The sequence below is a fragment of the Temnothorax americanus genome, unplaced genomic scaffold (genome assembly GCF_048541705.1).
Source record: "Temnothorax americanus isolate GAGA-0224 unplaced genomic scaffold, ASM4854170v1 Scaffold30, whole genome shotgun sequence".
Lineage (NCBI taxonomy): Eukaryota > Metazoa > Arthropoda > Insecta > Hymenoptera > Formicidae > Temnothorax > Temnothorax americanus.
In genome coordinates, this window is record NW_027509443.1 from 1,581,971 (window position 1) to 1,599,939 (window position 17,969).

At 35.0% G+C, this 17,969-nt stretch overlaps 2 protein-coding genes and 1 pseudogene across 3 annotated transcripts in view; 2 read left to right on the plus strand and 1 right to left on the minus strand.

The window, feature by feature from the left end:
* Window positions 1–17,969, plus strand: part of Mesr6 (misexpression suppressor of ras 6) — a 637,129-nt gene that overhangs the window by 53,481 nt on the left and 565,679 nt on the right. The window lies entirely within an intron of this gene.
* The window catches only part of LOC143900779 (uncharacterized), a 103,943-nt gene that overhangs the window by 46,433 nt on the left and 39,541 nt on the right, over window positions 1–17,969 (minus strand). The gene's annotated exons all lie outside the window — the stretch shown is intronic.
* Window positions 2,311–4,164, plus strand: LOC143900721 (uncharacterized; annotated as a pseudogene). Its single transcript, XR_013257863.1, has 3 exons — window positions 2,311–2,588; window positions 2,675–3,417; window positions 3,662–4,164. The product of XR_013257863.1 is annotated as an uncharacterized LOC143900721 (transcript).

Sequence of the window (17,969 nt, forward strand, 5' to 3'; positions counted from 1 at the left end):
TTAAGTCGACTGTAAATCATCGTTAGAACCCGAGTTCTCTAGCTGATATCGCAATGCGGTAGGTGTATCGCGGCACCGGTAATCCGCGATTTCATGGCATACCTTTCCTTGCATCAGGCGGTATGTAAGTATACTCGTATACTCGCGTGAACGTCGTGAGAGCCGTGATCCAATCGGCGAAATTGTATGATGGTTCGCGGGCGGGAATACACTGATGAATTTTTCCATAACAAATGGAAAGGCGAATATTATCCCGTTCCATGATATAAACCTCGTTTCTTGTTATGATTATTTTGTATCGTCACTTTAAAAAAGTCTAATATTTCTGCGATATATATTTGAATATATATTATATTTAGTCATTTTTTTTCAAGTTTTTTTTATATTTATTTTTATGCGTTTTAATTCTGATAGCTTTCGATTAAGATAAATAAAAGGATAAATGCATAAACAAATAAGAAAAGTATACATATTGCGCTAAAGCAAAACAAATATGAAGAAAATCAAGATTTGCGAAATTATTTTACATTTATAATTGATTATATATTTAATCAATTATACATATTATATTATAATTAAAGAATTTTAATACACGTGAAAGATTATTGAGGGAAATTATTATCCGATTGTACGAAAATATGTACGAGACAAATAAATGTAAATGAATCTTACTTGGCGGTACTGTATAACGGTACTACTCTCGTTCGCTTAAAATGCCTTGAAATTTACGAGGAACGTATGTGCCGGTCAAATTACGATGCCAATTATATATCAGCCATCTTATGTAGTGGAAAGTAGCTAATGAAACTCGATACCTCGCAAGTATGACTGCATATAATTGTGACTTCCCGACGAACTTATCTTCTGTAACTTCTGCATTTATTCAGGAATTTTCATTTGCTGTAGCGCGTAAGGTTTAGAGTATAAATATTATACGTATTGTCACACGTACATTACACGTGACAATCACACGCAATTACCACAATCCGCGCGATACATCCAAATGCACTTATACAAAACTTATGTCGAACATTCAAAAACCAGATAAGGCAATATCATATCTACGCTGTACCGTTCGATGAAAGATGTGGTGGTATATGCGTAGAGCAGATTGATTATATATACTATACCTAATGTGTTGTATATTGTTATTCGTTCAAATTAACTGAAATTTTCAAGTAATTCTCCTAGGGTTATCTCTAAGGCAGAGAATCTACGTACATACAATATAAAATTTCAATTAATCTCAATTAAAGCCTATAGGAATGTCTATAACAATTGTTAAGGAACAATTTTATTAAAAATTTACAATTGTACATTATTACATCAATCATATTACACAAACTTTGATTATATGCTCTCTTGTTTTTCATGCGCATATTTCGAAAGGCAAGGAATCCTCATCACATCACGTGAATCGAAGCGTGGAGTGTTGAGTAAATTTGCAGGGATGGATTTTTTCGAGGTAATGACCTCATCCATCGATTGGCCACGCCCAGTCGGCCATTTTTGCCGAAATTATCGAATAATTAATTAATGCTTCTAATCTTTTCCTTGGTAGCATCGGTTGTATCAGCGGAAGCGAAATTTTTTACAAATTTTGCGAGCTTGTACGCACTGATGCGTTTGCGTGATTTATTCTTTTCACGAATGTGATATTATCTGCGACAGTCGAAAGAAAATAATCTCGAAGAGATCAGTGTAAATTAAATTTTAATTAGGTGTAGTGCTTCGAATAATCGGGCCGAAAAGATCGGAAATCGCGTTTATTACGCCGCGTTCTCTCATGATTTTAAATATGTATCATGTTTGTATTATTTATTGGTATTGTTTCCTGCTCTTGACTCTCCCCCAAAAAAAGTTCTGCATGGAAGTTAAAAGTATAGTATGTGTATAACAACTCACGTGTCGATAAGTTGATATACATATAGTTATATACCTATATATATATACATTATATTCATATATAGGTAATTCATATATTCATATATATAGGTAAATGTAATGTTTCGTTTTCTGAAATAGTTAATTTAACAAATACAATAATTTTTTAATATAAACACGAAGTTATATTAACGAGTAAGTTAATTTATATAAATCTAATCTTATTATAAAATTCCCTCTAGTTATTTTTTATAATTGTAATATTACGTCTTTATTATAAATTTTAAGAATTTACAATAAAAAGGATGTTTATATTTCAACGAGCTCTTTTGAAAGACCATTCGACAAATAAATAAATAAGTTTGACACTTTCGATCATTGGGTAGGATCTTATGCCTCTTTTGTGGAAAACTTGTTTGTATCCAACGTCCGCAATTCGATATCTTATAGGAGAACGCGCTAGGGACTCTAGATAAAGAGAAATGTTATTCCTATAAAATATAACTTTCAATTGGATATCGGTGCTGTGAATCCCCTCCAATTTTTATTCATAGCATATGTATGCGGAAATCCCCCATTTAGGATTAGAGAACGTTTGCAAGTCGGAACACACTGGAAGTTGTTTTCATATTATCAATATCGAGCAATAATGCTCGCGTTTCTCAGACACGTAATAGAAGAAAAATGTGCAATCCTTCAACTCGGTAACGCATATAAACAATTTAGTTAGATAAATCCATTTAATGATTTTTCACCGTTAATTCTTACTGTTTACATATACTTTATGCAGAAACGATACCGGCCGAACCCGTTACAAGTATGAAAATTAGTAAGAAATTTTTGGATCTTCTACAATTGTCATTTGAAATAAAGTACATGGATGAAGACACCGCACCTGCTAAGAAGAGAAAGAAAACCGAAGTGTTAGAGGAGAGAATGGATGCATTATATTCTAATGTAATCGAAGTTTTAACGGATCAAAAATTTGACGATATTGTTGCTTTAGCGGCAACTTATTGCAACATAGGCTTACAATATGTTCATTCTACAGAACTTGACGATTTAAATCACGCTATAGAATGTTTTATAAGATGTTTGGAACTGTTGAAAGGGAAACGGGATGACCGTAAAGCTATATTGACATCTATAAATGCAATTAACCAATTGAGTTTAGTTAGTGAGAAAGCCGACATGGAGGTGCATCTTTATAAATCTTTAAATGCGGCATTTAGACTATATTTGGAACACACATTAAGTAAAACTAATCCCATCCACATAGCAAGTCTTGTTGGTATTAAAGAAAAAGAATCAAATCCTTGGATTATCTTGAACACTTTGCATCATACAACGTTGCAGGGGTTAGGACTTCAATATCTTAAGAGGCCGTCTTCGAAAGATATGTACGCATTTGTACTGTATGTGGAAAACATGTTAAACAAACGACTGACAGACATGGTATTTGATAAAATAAAATTTGATGAAAAATGTCTTGATATGGCTTTAACCTTATTTGATCTGTCTAAATGCTTTTTAGCATTGCCGATTATGTAATACACAAATTTGTTGAAACCAGTTTGGCAGAAACGGCAAAAAGAATAAATTGTTTTTGCTTGTTTAAAAATTATATGGATGCCCGTGCCGTTAGAGATATATATCTTGGGGTTCCTATGGAGTTTCTCTTTTACGTTTCTGGATGGAAAAATTCTCACATAATAAGGATAGCAAATCTTCTGAGATATAAGATTCTATGTCAGAATTAAAAATAAAATCCGAGGAGCCAAATTCAATATTTTCTGCCCTGGAAAAAGAATTAAAACACGTAACTATTTTGAGATCACAGAAACATGTATATTAAATCTTACTGATGCCAAATCGGTTTTTGAAAAAACTTGGAGCCTACTTGAAAGAGTAGTGAAAGAATATTTCACTGCAGACTCTAACATTAAAATATGTGCAATGATAACACTTAAAATTTCGGATGCATACAAATATTTAGCAGGTTTTGAAGAACAAAGAGATGAGCAAATAAAACTACATAAACGGCGAGTAGAGTGTTTAGAGGACGTTCGTAAAAAATTTCGCACAGCAATTGACGATGATAGAGAATTACAAATCTACAAACGAATTTGTTACGAAGTGGTGACTTCATGTTCCACGGTTATGGATTTAATGGCCGAGGAAACATATTACGACGAATCATTTAAAGAACTGTCAATGAAAACTGATCAATATGCGAAAATGATCGCAGACAATATCGGTTTTTATTTAAATACAATTTAGATTTTCTTAAATATTTACTATATTTAGTCCTTTCTTTTTCTCTAAGATTTGTACATTTCTCATTATTAATGACTTTACATTAATGACTTTACATATTATTTGAATGTATTCCTTTATCGCATATAAGTCATAAAAAAACATAAGAGAAACATGATTCATGTTTTAAGAAAATATATTTTTATTACTTTTGATTGGAAAGATATTTTTATTAATTTTGGTTGGAAAGATATTTTTATTAATTTTGATTGGAAATATATTTTTTGTAAAATAATAAAATTTGTCTGTGAAATATATAAATAATTTTTGAATGAATCATGTTCCTTAATATTTTCGTATGATAGACATATGTGTAAAAATAACACATCCTTACATTTATTATACTCTTATATTTTTATAATTGACAATAATATACAATCATATATATTATATACATTATATACAGTTATGTATAAGAATTTTTTATTATAGAAATTATATAAAATTATATAAATTATATAATTTTTATAAATATATATATATTCTTCTACATAAACAGACAAATTGTAAAAGTTATATCAGTGCTCATAGAACTGTGTGTAAAAATATTTGGCAAAGGTATTGGAATTTTGAAGTAATTTACTCTATTTGTGTATTAAGCGATTTAAAGGCAAATATATTTTCTATACATTTAAATGCATTGACAACAGACTCCAAGAGTATATTAGTTTACCTTCTCAAAGCGGCGTGTTTGATTCCAAAGTAAAGTGTTGCTGGTAACTTGAAGGTATGACTAGTCTTGCGCTGATGATGGTGTCGAACGGATATTACGCGATTGCAGTCGCTGTGACACTCGCAGCTTTGGCTAGAAACCCATTACTTACCTTGTTTAAACAATCCTTCTATATATGCTGACAAAAATTATGCAAATATTAATATCAATTTAAATAGTTACAACAAAGAATGAACGTGTATGTACAACACAGAATGTATAATTAAAATTTTCTTAAACGCATGCAGACATTCAGCCAAATATTAATATAATCGATTTGAGATACACTATATATAGAACGGAACCTATTTTAATTTTCTGGCTGCTCGGTAGAAAGTCTGATCTGCTTACTTTGTGTTTTATATATATTCCATTCCATTTCTACTTGTACCTTCTGAGATTTCTTCTATCGACTGAAAATTCAAGTTTATTTTAATGATATCAAGTATAAGTATTGGTGAATGAGAAATATTCGGCCTCCAGTTGAACCAGTATCTCTTGTAATGTTTTGCTAGTTTTCTTATCAATACAAAAGGAATTTTTTAAATAGTAATAAGTAAAATAATCAAATTATTAATGTCAATTTAAAGTAATGTGATGGGATATTTATAATTTAAGTCGAAAGCACAGGAATCTGAGAATTTTGATGGGTGGTTTCAAACTTTTCTGCTGAATTCGAGCTGGTTCTAATATTAAATTTTTTTCGCACCTTTTTTTATATCGTTATATTGCGTGTGTCTGTGCGCATTTTAATAAGCCGACGATTGATTAAATTGAAAGACTTATCAAAGTTAATTAAACGACGTAGAGAGATAATGTTTTGATCACGCGTATATATGATTGCTGAGTAAATAATCTTCTTGTAATTGTTTTCTGTTGCAGGTGAGTTTAATCTATAGTTTTAATCGCATGTTATTGCTGTTGAAGATCGAGAAGCGAGATTCGCATATTGCGGATTCACCTGTTATCAACAGACTGAATAATTCATTACTGGTATGTTTCTTATTTAGAATCTTGCGTGATTTATTACCTTTGAACCGATAATAACAGAATAAGAAAAAGTTTGCGCGAGCACAAACATAAATTATTAGATAAGTTTATGAAAAAATAAGAAACATAAGAGAGACATAATTAGATCTCGTTATTAAAGATTTTGTTATTAATTTTGTTAAATGTATAGAGATGTCATTTAAAAATTAAGGTTTTTTTTTTAATTTTTTGCGTGAATATGTCGCAAGTATATGGAACAATTAATATTTTTAAATATTTTATTTCTATGCAGTGTGGAAGTCTTATGATCTTTTCGTATAAACAAATTAATTTACAAAACATTAAATTCAAATTATTTCTTTTATTGCAATAAGCATTTAATCCAATTATTTAAATTTTTTTAATTCAATTGGGGGTTTTCCCCTTTCCTTTCATTTATTTAGGGAAAGGAAAGGACAAAAAACGAAAATATATTTTATAATGGGGAAAAACCCCATGGGGAAATGCCTAAAAATATGCAAAAAGCATTTTTTAAATTAAAAAGCAAAAGAATTATGGGGATCGTGGGTTTTTTTTGGTTTTTAACCTGATGGGTTGAAAAGTTGTTTTTATCTTTTTTTTTGGGTTTTTCAGGGTTTTTGGGGAATTTTGAAAAAGGTTTTTAAAAACGGGTTTTGCCAAAAAGCGAATAAATCATTTTCCTTTGATTCTGGGAATCAAAATGTAAATGTGTATTTTTCTTTCCCCCGGTTCGGGGCATATGTGTGGCGCCGCGACCGGGTTTTTTCAAAATGATAAAAAAAAATTTTTTCCCACCGGAAGGGAAAATTTCCCTCGGCAAAAAAATTTTATCGCCGCGTTTTTTTTTTACATTTATGCGCGCTTTGGATTCTCTTCCTGCGAATGTCGGGCACCTTGTCACGCCACGCGTAAATATGTCCGTATAAATTATCTTGTAGGAAGTAACGCTTAGGCCGAGACGGAGAATGTTTAATAACGTTATGGTATTTAACGATATCTTTCGATATCTTCATAAATGTATTATTCATGAATTTCCTCCTTTAATTATAAGTGGCATAAAGTAATTGAATTACGGTAATGAAACGCGAAAAATAATCTTTATGTAATTGGATAAATCTCTCAAATAAGATATATGATAATGATCTACATTAAATTTTATTTTAATTACTTGATACATTTATTATTCTTACGTACGACAAATGTTACCACGTGTGAGAGACGCACGCGATTGTTCTTTTCATGATAAGAGCGCGACACATCTAGAGAGCGTTATGAGTCATTATGGTATATAGTAAATAACGGCGGTGAAAAAGTTAGCGGTAAATCGAACAAATGAGCGAATCATTCGCGCGGATCGACCGAACCCTATCCTGACGATTCATCATTTTCTGAAGTGACCAACCTCTCATAGGATCGTTCAGAGGTGCCTCTGGCGGACCAGACCTCGACCCCAATGATTATAACTCTCGTCTACTTTGCGGATACATCCTCACCTATCCGCCTTTCCTTCTTCTTTTCTTACTCTCTCTTTTTCCCGCCCTGGCTTGCTTCCCCTCTCGGATTTCTTGTAATGGACCATGTGATGAAATACTATATATATTAATATGAAATATGTGTGCTTCGACCATGAGTCGTGGCAATTTATTGAAATTTGGTTTAACACGTAAATTGAATTTCATAAATCTGAAACGTATATCTTTTATTTACCAAACGTCAGATTTTGTTACAATAAACATAAGATTAGCTTGTGTTTTTATAACGATGTCATATTACGTAAATAAGCTTTGAACACAAGCTTGAATTTATTAAAACCAAAATATTTTTAAATTTTGGCGAATTTTATACCTTAATCTCTGTTTGTCAAGTAAGAAATAAACAAGAAATATACGGATATTTCTAGATTACATTTTTCATATTTCACTCAAAGTGAAAGATAAAAAAGTGTTGAAGTAATATGAGAAAATATCGGCGATTTCTGACATAATTTGACGTGGTAACGTGTTTCGAGCGAAAAGGATAATTTTATTTCTTAATAAAGTGAAATGGAGCGTAAACATCTTTCTACTCATTTGTTTGTCGGGGTTAAATTAGTTTATTGCGACAACGCCGTTCGCTTTCTTTCCGCTCGTTTCACTTTTTCTATTCGTTTCGTTCGATGTAACAAACGATCTGGTTGAAGGAAGGAAAACGTCAGCCATGGTGATATATGACACTAGATTTATAGGTGCCGTTTCGTTTATGCGTCTGAAATTTTCTCACAAAAACTTGAAGACATACTTATTATCCGTGCAGAACTGTGATAAAACGAGAATGAGTATCGTGATACGAATAAGTAACGTGAATCGTGTCGACTCTTCTACGTTTTCAACTAGGTATATAAAAGATACATATCTATTTATATTATTATATATATACAATTATGTAGAATTTTAATAGTAGTACACTGAGGGAAAAATATTGTAGAATCAACAAAACAATTTTGTTGATTTTTGAATTTATTGAATTAAGTACACGTCTATTATTTGAACAGAATGAAATAATTGAATTTTGAAAATGGTATCATACAAAATCATTTTTTTAAAGTTAATGATCAATTTTGTTAACTCAATAAAATAATTTTGTTGAACCAAGAACATTTAACGTTTTTAAAAATAGTAAATTTATTCAAAGAAATATTTAGTTAATGTTATATTATGTATAATTGATGGTATAAAATATTTAGTAAAAAAAAAAAAAAAACAAATCAATATAGTCAACAAACCAAATAGTCAAAAAGAACAAAAAGAACAAAATATTTTGTACAAATATTTTGTTAAGCCAATCAAATCATCTGCTTGGCAACATATACAATCTTCCGGTTTTATTAAATCAACAAAATTTTTTTGGAAAAAAAATTATTTCTTTCACCAAGTGTAGTACTTTATAAAGCATGAGGATGACATCATACAAGGTTTCCAAAAATATAATTCATACCTGAAATGATTTAATGACGTAAAGATACACAATAGAGATTACGCTAAATAATTGAGGCTTATCAAATTTATAAATCTTATATGATTTTATAATACTCTCAGATAATTTTGAAGAATGTAATCGAGATGTAAAACATAGTGTTTTTTTTTTAGATTTAATTTCTGATTACTGCTTTATTGCAACCGCATTTATCTTTGCTAACAGACAATACTTCTTCAGACAATACTTTACACTCGATCTCCTTGCCCTCGCAACATATCTTTCTGAAGTGTTAAATTACATTTATATATCTTAGTTTTTTTTTCTTTACGATTACAGTAAAGCGCGTTGCCCGCCGCAGATTTTCCCGCTAATTGGATTTCTCCGTGCGGGCCAATAGGTCGTGCACAACCAATTTGTTCGTGGCACGTGTTTAACATAGAGGGGCTCCCTTATTATTAATTAGTTCCAGCAACATCTTCATCCCATTTATATACCTTCAATTATGTGCGCATGGATCGGGCGCACCGATGACAGATTATAGCCATAAATCACTTCATTACGCGGCGATTCCCCCGCAGCCGCGGCTAGAAATAATTAGCAATAAATTGTCCCAATGCCAATATAACGCCTCACTTTCCTGGGATTATTCGCAGCGCGACGCGGCACGTAGCGCTTTATTAAACGCAAATGCGTAAAAGCCGCGGCGAAAGGTTTCGGGGGTCAAATCTTACGTTACGTGGCTCGAGTAACGCGCAACTAGTCATTCGATAAACTATTGCGCGTTGCGTCGTTCCTTTTATAATTAACGTATCGTACGGAAGATTAATGTCAGCGCGATTACGAGAGTGGTGGTTTTCGTTTTACTCGCGCATGACCGATCTAATGAGCGTTAATGCTCTCGCGCGAACTCTTTTCGATGGGATATTATATTGCCGCGCCGCTGTAAATTAATCCTTGATTATAGTATGTTTTATATCTATACATACACATACACACATATTATCTATCGAGGTAATAGAGGTGCACAGAGCTTATAGAACAGGAAAGTCTCGTCGATCGTACTTTATGCGGTGGATTTTAATCAATCATTTATTTACTTTTGCACGGTATTATATGTTTTTGTTAAATTCGAGTGTGATATATACACAATTTAAATATATATTTTTTTTTCTGAATTATTGCGCGATTGAAAAGTTATTTTTTATTAAACGTAAATATAAATAATTAAAAATAAATTGGTGTTACACGGTTATTTTGATAACGCGATTGATAAAATGGTAGCCGTTTCTTTATTGTACACAACGATCTCCAGATATTAACTTTCACCCAAATCTGCCCACATGCGCATAAACGTTTTTCCTTATTCAGTAAGTGAACTTCCTGCTTTCTGTAAATGTGAAGGTTTCTAAGTCAAATTCTAGTTTATCAATTTTAACGGCTGTTTGGTGTATAGTCATATCACATATATATGCAGTTGATAATTTTATTAATTAATAAAGCGGTAACTCTCTATTATCAGGTGAATTGATAAGAAACTAGTTTCATGTAAAATGGAATTAGCAAAATTAGCAAATCAAATTAAACTTAGCGAGATAACGACGTTAATGAATGAAAAGATTAGTATCATAAATGTCATGTGAGATCTTGATTAGTTTCTTGGGGGTAGATTAGTGTCATCTCTAAGTACAGTTGTAACGACATAATTAAGCAAGATATAAAAATATGTAACATTTGTGTTTTTTTTAAGGGCCAGATTTTTATCAGTCGCTTCTTTTTGTGCTTAGTGTCTGGCTTATCGGTTAATTTTCAATTAACTCTGCTTAATTATACATATAGATGTCAATTTTATATCACTAGACATCACAGACGCGCGCGCGCGCTTCGCGCGCGCTATTTAGCTTTGATATTACACACAACTGTCAAAATATATGCTATGACAGCCGCTCACGAAGTTAGCGCAGCAACAGAATCAATCAGCATCGCGGAAAAGAGCCAACAAAGCACGTCGAGACTTTCGAGAAGACTTCGAGAGAAGCGAGTATCGATTTAACATGCCTTTTTTTAGAAAAAGGAGGACTAATAATGTGAAATGTGATAACTATAATCCAATTGCAGATCGTTTCAAAATATGCATTTATCTAGCACATATGATTTTGACTTATAGAATTCAAATTCATTTCAATGTCAATTTATTATTTACATTACAATTATTCTCTTTGTCATAGAATTCAAAAATATATTTTTGCATCGCTTTTATCGAACAATTCTTTGCTCGCAGTTATTAACTCTGCTGGATTATTTTGGAAATTTTCGTGATTATCACTTAGTTTAGTGTACGATATGCCCGGAAATGCATTTATCGCGAAATCTCCAGATAATCGCTAGATAATGAAAAACAAGGATTTGGTCAACAGTTTATGAAAATAGCGATGTTCATTTTAAATATATAGTAAAGCTTACTGGATGATTCTCGCGAGTTCCCGCCCAAGTATTACTGATGGAATCTGGAAATATCTTAAAATATGTGAGGATATTCCTTATGCATGAGGATATTCCTCCAATTCTCGAAGATGCGTACACATGGCGAATATGCGCTGGAGAACGACGTAGCATACGCGTAACGGGCAGTCGGCTGAGGGATAATACCTCGAGAATTATCGTAAAACGCGAAAAGACCGCGATCGTTTGTGATATTATTCCGCATCGACCGAGAAAATTATATTATTGGCTGTAAACCCGCCCCGATTCTTACGGTTCCCTTTACGATCGATATGTAACCTTCATATCGTCTCAGTTATACGTGGATCGTACTCGCCGCGTGTGTATATATAGCACCGTTCGTAAGATCCGCCGCGTCCGACATCGCGAGACGGAAACGGAGATCTGTGCGCGCAGCGCAGAGATAAGAGAATCTCTTCGGGATTTGTTACAGCCGAAGACCGCGACCGGTGCGTCTCGGACGCGCCGCTAGTCGCGTCTCGCGATTTCTCTAATCTTCCTCTTTCAGTTAGATCGCCGACATCAGCGGAAAGTCACCGCGAGATCTCGCGCGCGGTCGTGGCTCTTAAAAATTTGCCAGCGAGAGATCGGCAATGCGATTGTAAGAATGTTGAGAATTTTCTTAAACTATAATTTATCAATGTCCAATGAACGGAGAACCGCGCGTACTAAATGCATAGCGTATCATACATCAGGAACACTTTTATTTTCGCTTCGCGAGCATTAATAGTCATGCTTATCGTGTAAAGCAATCTTGATCGACTGTCACGAGGTCTATTTTCACCAGAAATGTATAGGACATATTTAAACATATAAAAATTAAAAAATATATATGTTTTTTTATTTATTACTAACGCAGGATAGTAAAAAAGGAATTTTAGTACATTTCATTAATCTATACCGCGTTTACGCAAAAATTAATATATTTTGATTTATAATGCAAGGAAAAAATGTGTTTTATTTTTGTTTGATTTTTTTTACTATTAGAGAAGAAGAACTTTCGCCATACATAAAACGTGCAAAATTTGGAGCATGCACGGTCGATCGTCAACAAACCTTTATTATCGTTACCATCAGCTATATTACCATTCTTATTCACGTTGCTCGGTGTTGGGAAAGATAGATCTTTGAACGCGCGGGCGTGATTTACGAAATCTGCGATCGCGAGACCCGTGGTGGTTGCCGCCGTTTCGGCGGCAAGTGATCGAGCCGGCGCGGCAGTTTTCTGGTCGTGCGTAATCGTCGCTCGTAAACGTCCAGACTGATTTAACCGCTTTCGCCACGAAAGCCGTCCATTTTCTCCCTAATTGCGTTCTAAACTCGTCGATCTTTTCCTCTTTTTTTTTTTACCTCCTTATTCACTCACCGTTCGCCCGCGCGCGAGTTTACTCCTCGGACTGGCATGGCGTGGCGCGATACGTGCCGCCTTCCCGTATTCTGTCGAGATTAAACCTGATCGACGAGACAATTCGCCGTTGGCGTATATACTCTCGACTCGCGCGTATTCTCGCATAAGTACCGAGATCCTGATTTGCGCTCGCATAAGAATCACGTTCGCCGAGGCGAGCGACACTCTCTTGTCGTTTCGCTAATGCCCATTGTTTGAATCATGTCTTCGTAATCTCCGTCAGGAATAAGCGTGATTGACGCGCCGCACAATCGTCAATTCTAATCGGACGCGAGTCCGACTCTCCACCGCGTGCATATCAATAAAAATCGGTTTAACAAGTTTATATCGGCACTTGCGCGAGTTTTAATGCGTGGTAAAAGCTGCCTTTCAGCTATCGGCTTGCGACACGCATCAACACTATATAATACGATAATATCTAAATAATTTATTTATGAAAAATGTACAACATCGCAACATTCCAATTTTGCCCCCTATAAAATATGAAATAATCTACATTGTAATAATAACACGAGTTTACATGAAGGCATTACGTATATAGAATATTATAGTGCGGGGCTTATATTGAGAGTATGTCGCATTTCTTTGACGAGAACGTGCTCGGGCAAATAAAATGCAAAATCAGGCTTTGAGAAAGCTAGACCGATTCCTTCATGGGAATATTTTCGGGATGTAGCGGGTTTGCGAACAGTAAAGGGCAGGAAACGAGTTCCTGGTGCGAAGGTGACCGCGCATGTGTGGCCGGTTTTTGAATAAAATCAAATTGACTCACAAGTATAAGGATCGAAATTTATCCGCCACTACACGAACAATGACCGTCTCTGACCGATGAATTATCATAATTGATAATACTAATTTCAACGTCGATCTTGAATTCACGAACCGTCGACCGATCGTTCGTTCATTAAGGTCTATTATATAAAACGTTTGGGGTGAATTCATCCCTAACGAGTGTACATTGTTTGCGGATTGTTATTCTTGTGTGATACGACAATGTAGCTAATTTAACGCGTTAATTTAATTTACTTTTAAGTAATTTAAATTTAAAATTGTCCATAATCTATCAGCTTCGTTCTTCTTCAGTTTTATTGCAGAAATTACTTTTTATAATTATGTACATAGATTAAATAGAGTGAATAAATTATTGTCTTAATTACTCAATTTCCTCCGTTAAGAATAAGTTACGTTGTCGTTATTCTAAAAAGATGCATTTTAATAAAATTATATTTTTATAAGTCTCTTATACTTGTAATATATAATTAGTAAAGTACCACATTGATATACTTTTGATGCTATCTGCATTCTGTTTATGACTCATTTGAGCTACTCGTTCCAGCGCAATAAAGTTTATTGTTTGAGGCATTTTAATTGCCAGTTTATGATTTGTTTATGTGCTGATCTTGTAATGATAAAATTAATTAATCTTCTGACATAATTTTTTTTTTCATTTAGGTCCAGTTTCACAAGTGTCGGTTAACTTTTAATCTTAGATTAACTCACTCTTCGTCTCTTTCTAAGGGGGACGTTAGAAGGAGACGAAGAGTGAGTTAATCTAAGATTAAAAGTTAACCGACACTTGTGAAACTCGGCCTTAAAATTTCTTTACTTTTTCGTGCGTCTCTGTTGTTTAGTAAATCAAATATTTTTTAAACATTTTTACGTTGCACTTCTATGTCATCATCAAATAACTCGAATACTGATATATTATAAACAGTGACACACCTTGATTTACTCGACTATAAAAACTAATTAATGAGTTAGCACAATTTTGTTAAATATCTTTTCTTGAAAGATGGAGGCAATTATGTATTATTAATTTAAGTTTGGTTGTCAGTCATTTATACGCATCACGCGACTTGTAATTAAGCGTCAGTTAAGACGTCTTTCTATACCCTTATTGCTCCGACATAGATCCTTGCACTGTTATTATGATGAAAAAACGCGTTTTTTAGTCTAGCGTGTCAGCTCATTAAACTTATCGACGTTTAATTATATCGACAGCTCCGTTTAGTACCTTGTTCATGCGCGACGTATACGTGGGCAAGAACAATTCACACCGTCATAAAATTAGAGAAGATTTGTAATTTGAGTGTCGCACGCATAAATGACAGGGCAGTAAATCCAGTTTCTTCATCGAGGCAATCAATCTGGGCATCGTAACTTTCTTCCGATCAGAAAGTTTTCGATAGAGAACTACTATATAAACTTGTTGTTATATTCGATTAAGAGGGGAAAGTTAAAATAATTTATTTTATATCTTGAAATTTTATATGGAATAATTTGTTGTTAACGCAAATATAAATCTTGTTTTGCAATATTGTTTCTTTATAATAAAATAATTACAGTAGACTGCATTGCAAATTTTACAAAGCTTCTAAAAAGAAATTTTATTAATAACTTTATGATTTGCTGCACAAAATTCTACGTCTGTAGATTTTGTAGTTATTTATTCCTAAAATTGATACATCCGCGTTTCCCGGTTATTAGCCGAATAATAATAATTATCTTGTCTTCAATATATGCGACGTTGTTAGCTCGACGAAGCGACAAGAGATACGTATGAACGATCCTTACACATAATGCAAGATGAAATCATTTGATCGACGGACTACGGGCAACATTGGACGGTACATATACGATTGTTACCATCGATAAATTCTATGCTGCGTTCCTGCGTTTTCTATTCTTTCGTCGCGACGTTAAGTGCCTCGCGACGGAGAATTATTCCTACAGTGGCGTAAAGCAGGGCGTCGTTAAGACGCGTAGGAAAATGCTAAATAGGTCTTTGAACCGGCGTAAACGAGCGCCGGAGATCTGATAACGGCCGTTAACGTTACAGCCGTGAAGTGAGCGCGCAAACGCGGGAAATTATTTCGTTTGGCGCATAATCGTCCGTCGTATAATCCAACCAGCGGGTAAGATTGCGTAAAAAAAGGAGCGCTATTATGTCGACTAATCAATATGAGGAACGTTAACAGTCGTGTGTCAAACGCGAGCATTTTAAAGCAAGAATGACGCAATGGACAATGTGCGAGTAAAAACTTTTATTTTCCCGGCTGTTAATCGTATTCGAGCAGCGGCTAGTAAATATACACTATGAACGATTTTGCCGCGACACGCGTATTTCTGGGTATAAGACTTCCAATATAAATTACACGCAGTATATATATTAACTTCGCGTGGGAAACGCGGAGACATTAAAGTCCCGCGGACGTCTGCCGCGACGTCGCGTCGTCCCTTCTTACGCTACGAAAATGATTGCGCTGCGCTTGCGATATCTCGTAACGAACGATCTAAACGGCGTACCTCGACATTCGAGTACGATCGAGCACCGACGTACGTACGATCGGACAGTTCCTCACCGATGCCTTCTCCTATATCTCCTCTGCCTTCGGCGTTTATTCACATGCTTCGAATGACATACGAGGGTCGTAAAAGTGTCGGCGTCCTTCGGCCTGGATATCTTCCCATGGACAATTATTTAATAACGGCCGTATAATTAGTATTCAACATTCAGTGAATTATACCAAGTGATTTCACCTCGTCAGACCTTAACGCGCGACACGCGGAGCGGAGGCTCGCGGTCGCGTCGTAAAAATCACAGCGACGCCGTTACCCCGTTATACCATTGCGTATATTAAAGTCCTTGGTCCTCTCGCGGAAATCTCCGCGCGTCGTCGCGCGAGCGGCTTGCTTCCTTTTTTCTTTAATCGGCCTTTTATCCGGCCAACGACGACATTTTTATCGGACAGTAAAACTTGTCTCGCGAATAGACGGAGGACAGGCACGTCGTCCCACGGTATTTCCGGTGTCGCATCGTCACGAGGGTACTTCCATGTGGCACCCACGGTACGGATCCTTCGGTTCTCCTCTCCCTCCTCCTTTTTTTTGCTCGTACGTATATGCATATCAACGACTCATTACTAAGCTGACTGGTGTTACGCGTTGGTGTTCGGTTTGCAAAAGGAAATATATGACATGTGGTTTTATCGTGATATTTTTGGCTCTTCGCGGCCTAAATTATGCCGACTTGTTTTTGCTGAGCACACCGACTTCATAAATAATGCCTTGACTGTCCGGCGTTACCGGCTTTCTTCCACCGGAGACATAAATTAGCAGACAAAGTGTGCAGATTGTTACGTACAACAAGTGCGAGGAGGCATACGTTGCTTTCTATTTTATTATTTCTTTCTTAATTAGGCAACGGAAGTTTTCTCGGTGCGAAACTTCCTTCGTGATTGCGTGAACATCTGTTTGTTCTAGTTGCGATGAACATTCAACTTCTTTGGTTAATTCTTGAGTAATTTTATTAAAAAAACAGCAATATTTCGGTATTATAGTTATAATACAAAAAACTTCCTTCTCGAAATGTGTCTAATGTTGGTACACTCGGTTATACATAGCAAAGTTTATTAATCACAAATAATTGTTTTTGCGGTTTTTTTGCCATGTTCGGTAAATATTTTTTTACGGGAGAATTTTTTATGATGCGAATTTCTACTGACAATTACATATAATGAGTATGACTGTGCATTTTTCGCGGAATGTATTACCGCGAGTTTATTAAAACCGATAATCCGTGATAATCCGTTGAAACAATTTTTCACCTACGAAAGACTCCGCGAGTCTGGTCGTGGGGCAGGAACTCGGGTCAGAAAGAAAGAATGGCGCGGGCACAAGAGCACAAATGCAAAACAGATGACGAGCGTTTGAGACCAGGAAACCGTTTGCACGAAGTAAGACGAGTGGCAGTCGGGCAATACGGACCCGTTCATTGTCCGTCCTTCCGTCCGTCCTCGCGGTCTTTCACGTGATTATTTTTGCCGGTTCGCGGGCACAATGAGCGATTTCTAGTCGGTCCCATTGTTCCTTTTCGTATAGCACGAGTTTTGTACGGACTACGACCGTTCGATCCTAGGCGTCCACTCTTGCATGCACAAGTTACCAGGAATTTATTTCTTTAGCAGCCTTCTCGGGAATGTATCCTAATGTTGTATAATACATAGAGACCGCGGAGTTCATTTTAATCGCAAGTAATTGTTTCTTCGCCACGTAGGGTAAATAATTTTTCCGGTTTTTTACGGGAGAATTTTTTACGCGAATTTTTTACGAGGCGAGCGTAAGGCGGTTAAAATTGACGCGGATCTACACATACCCACACACACACGGACGCACACATCAAAC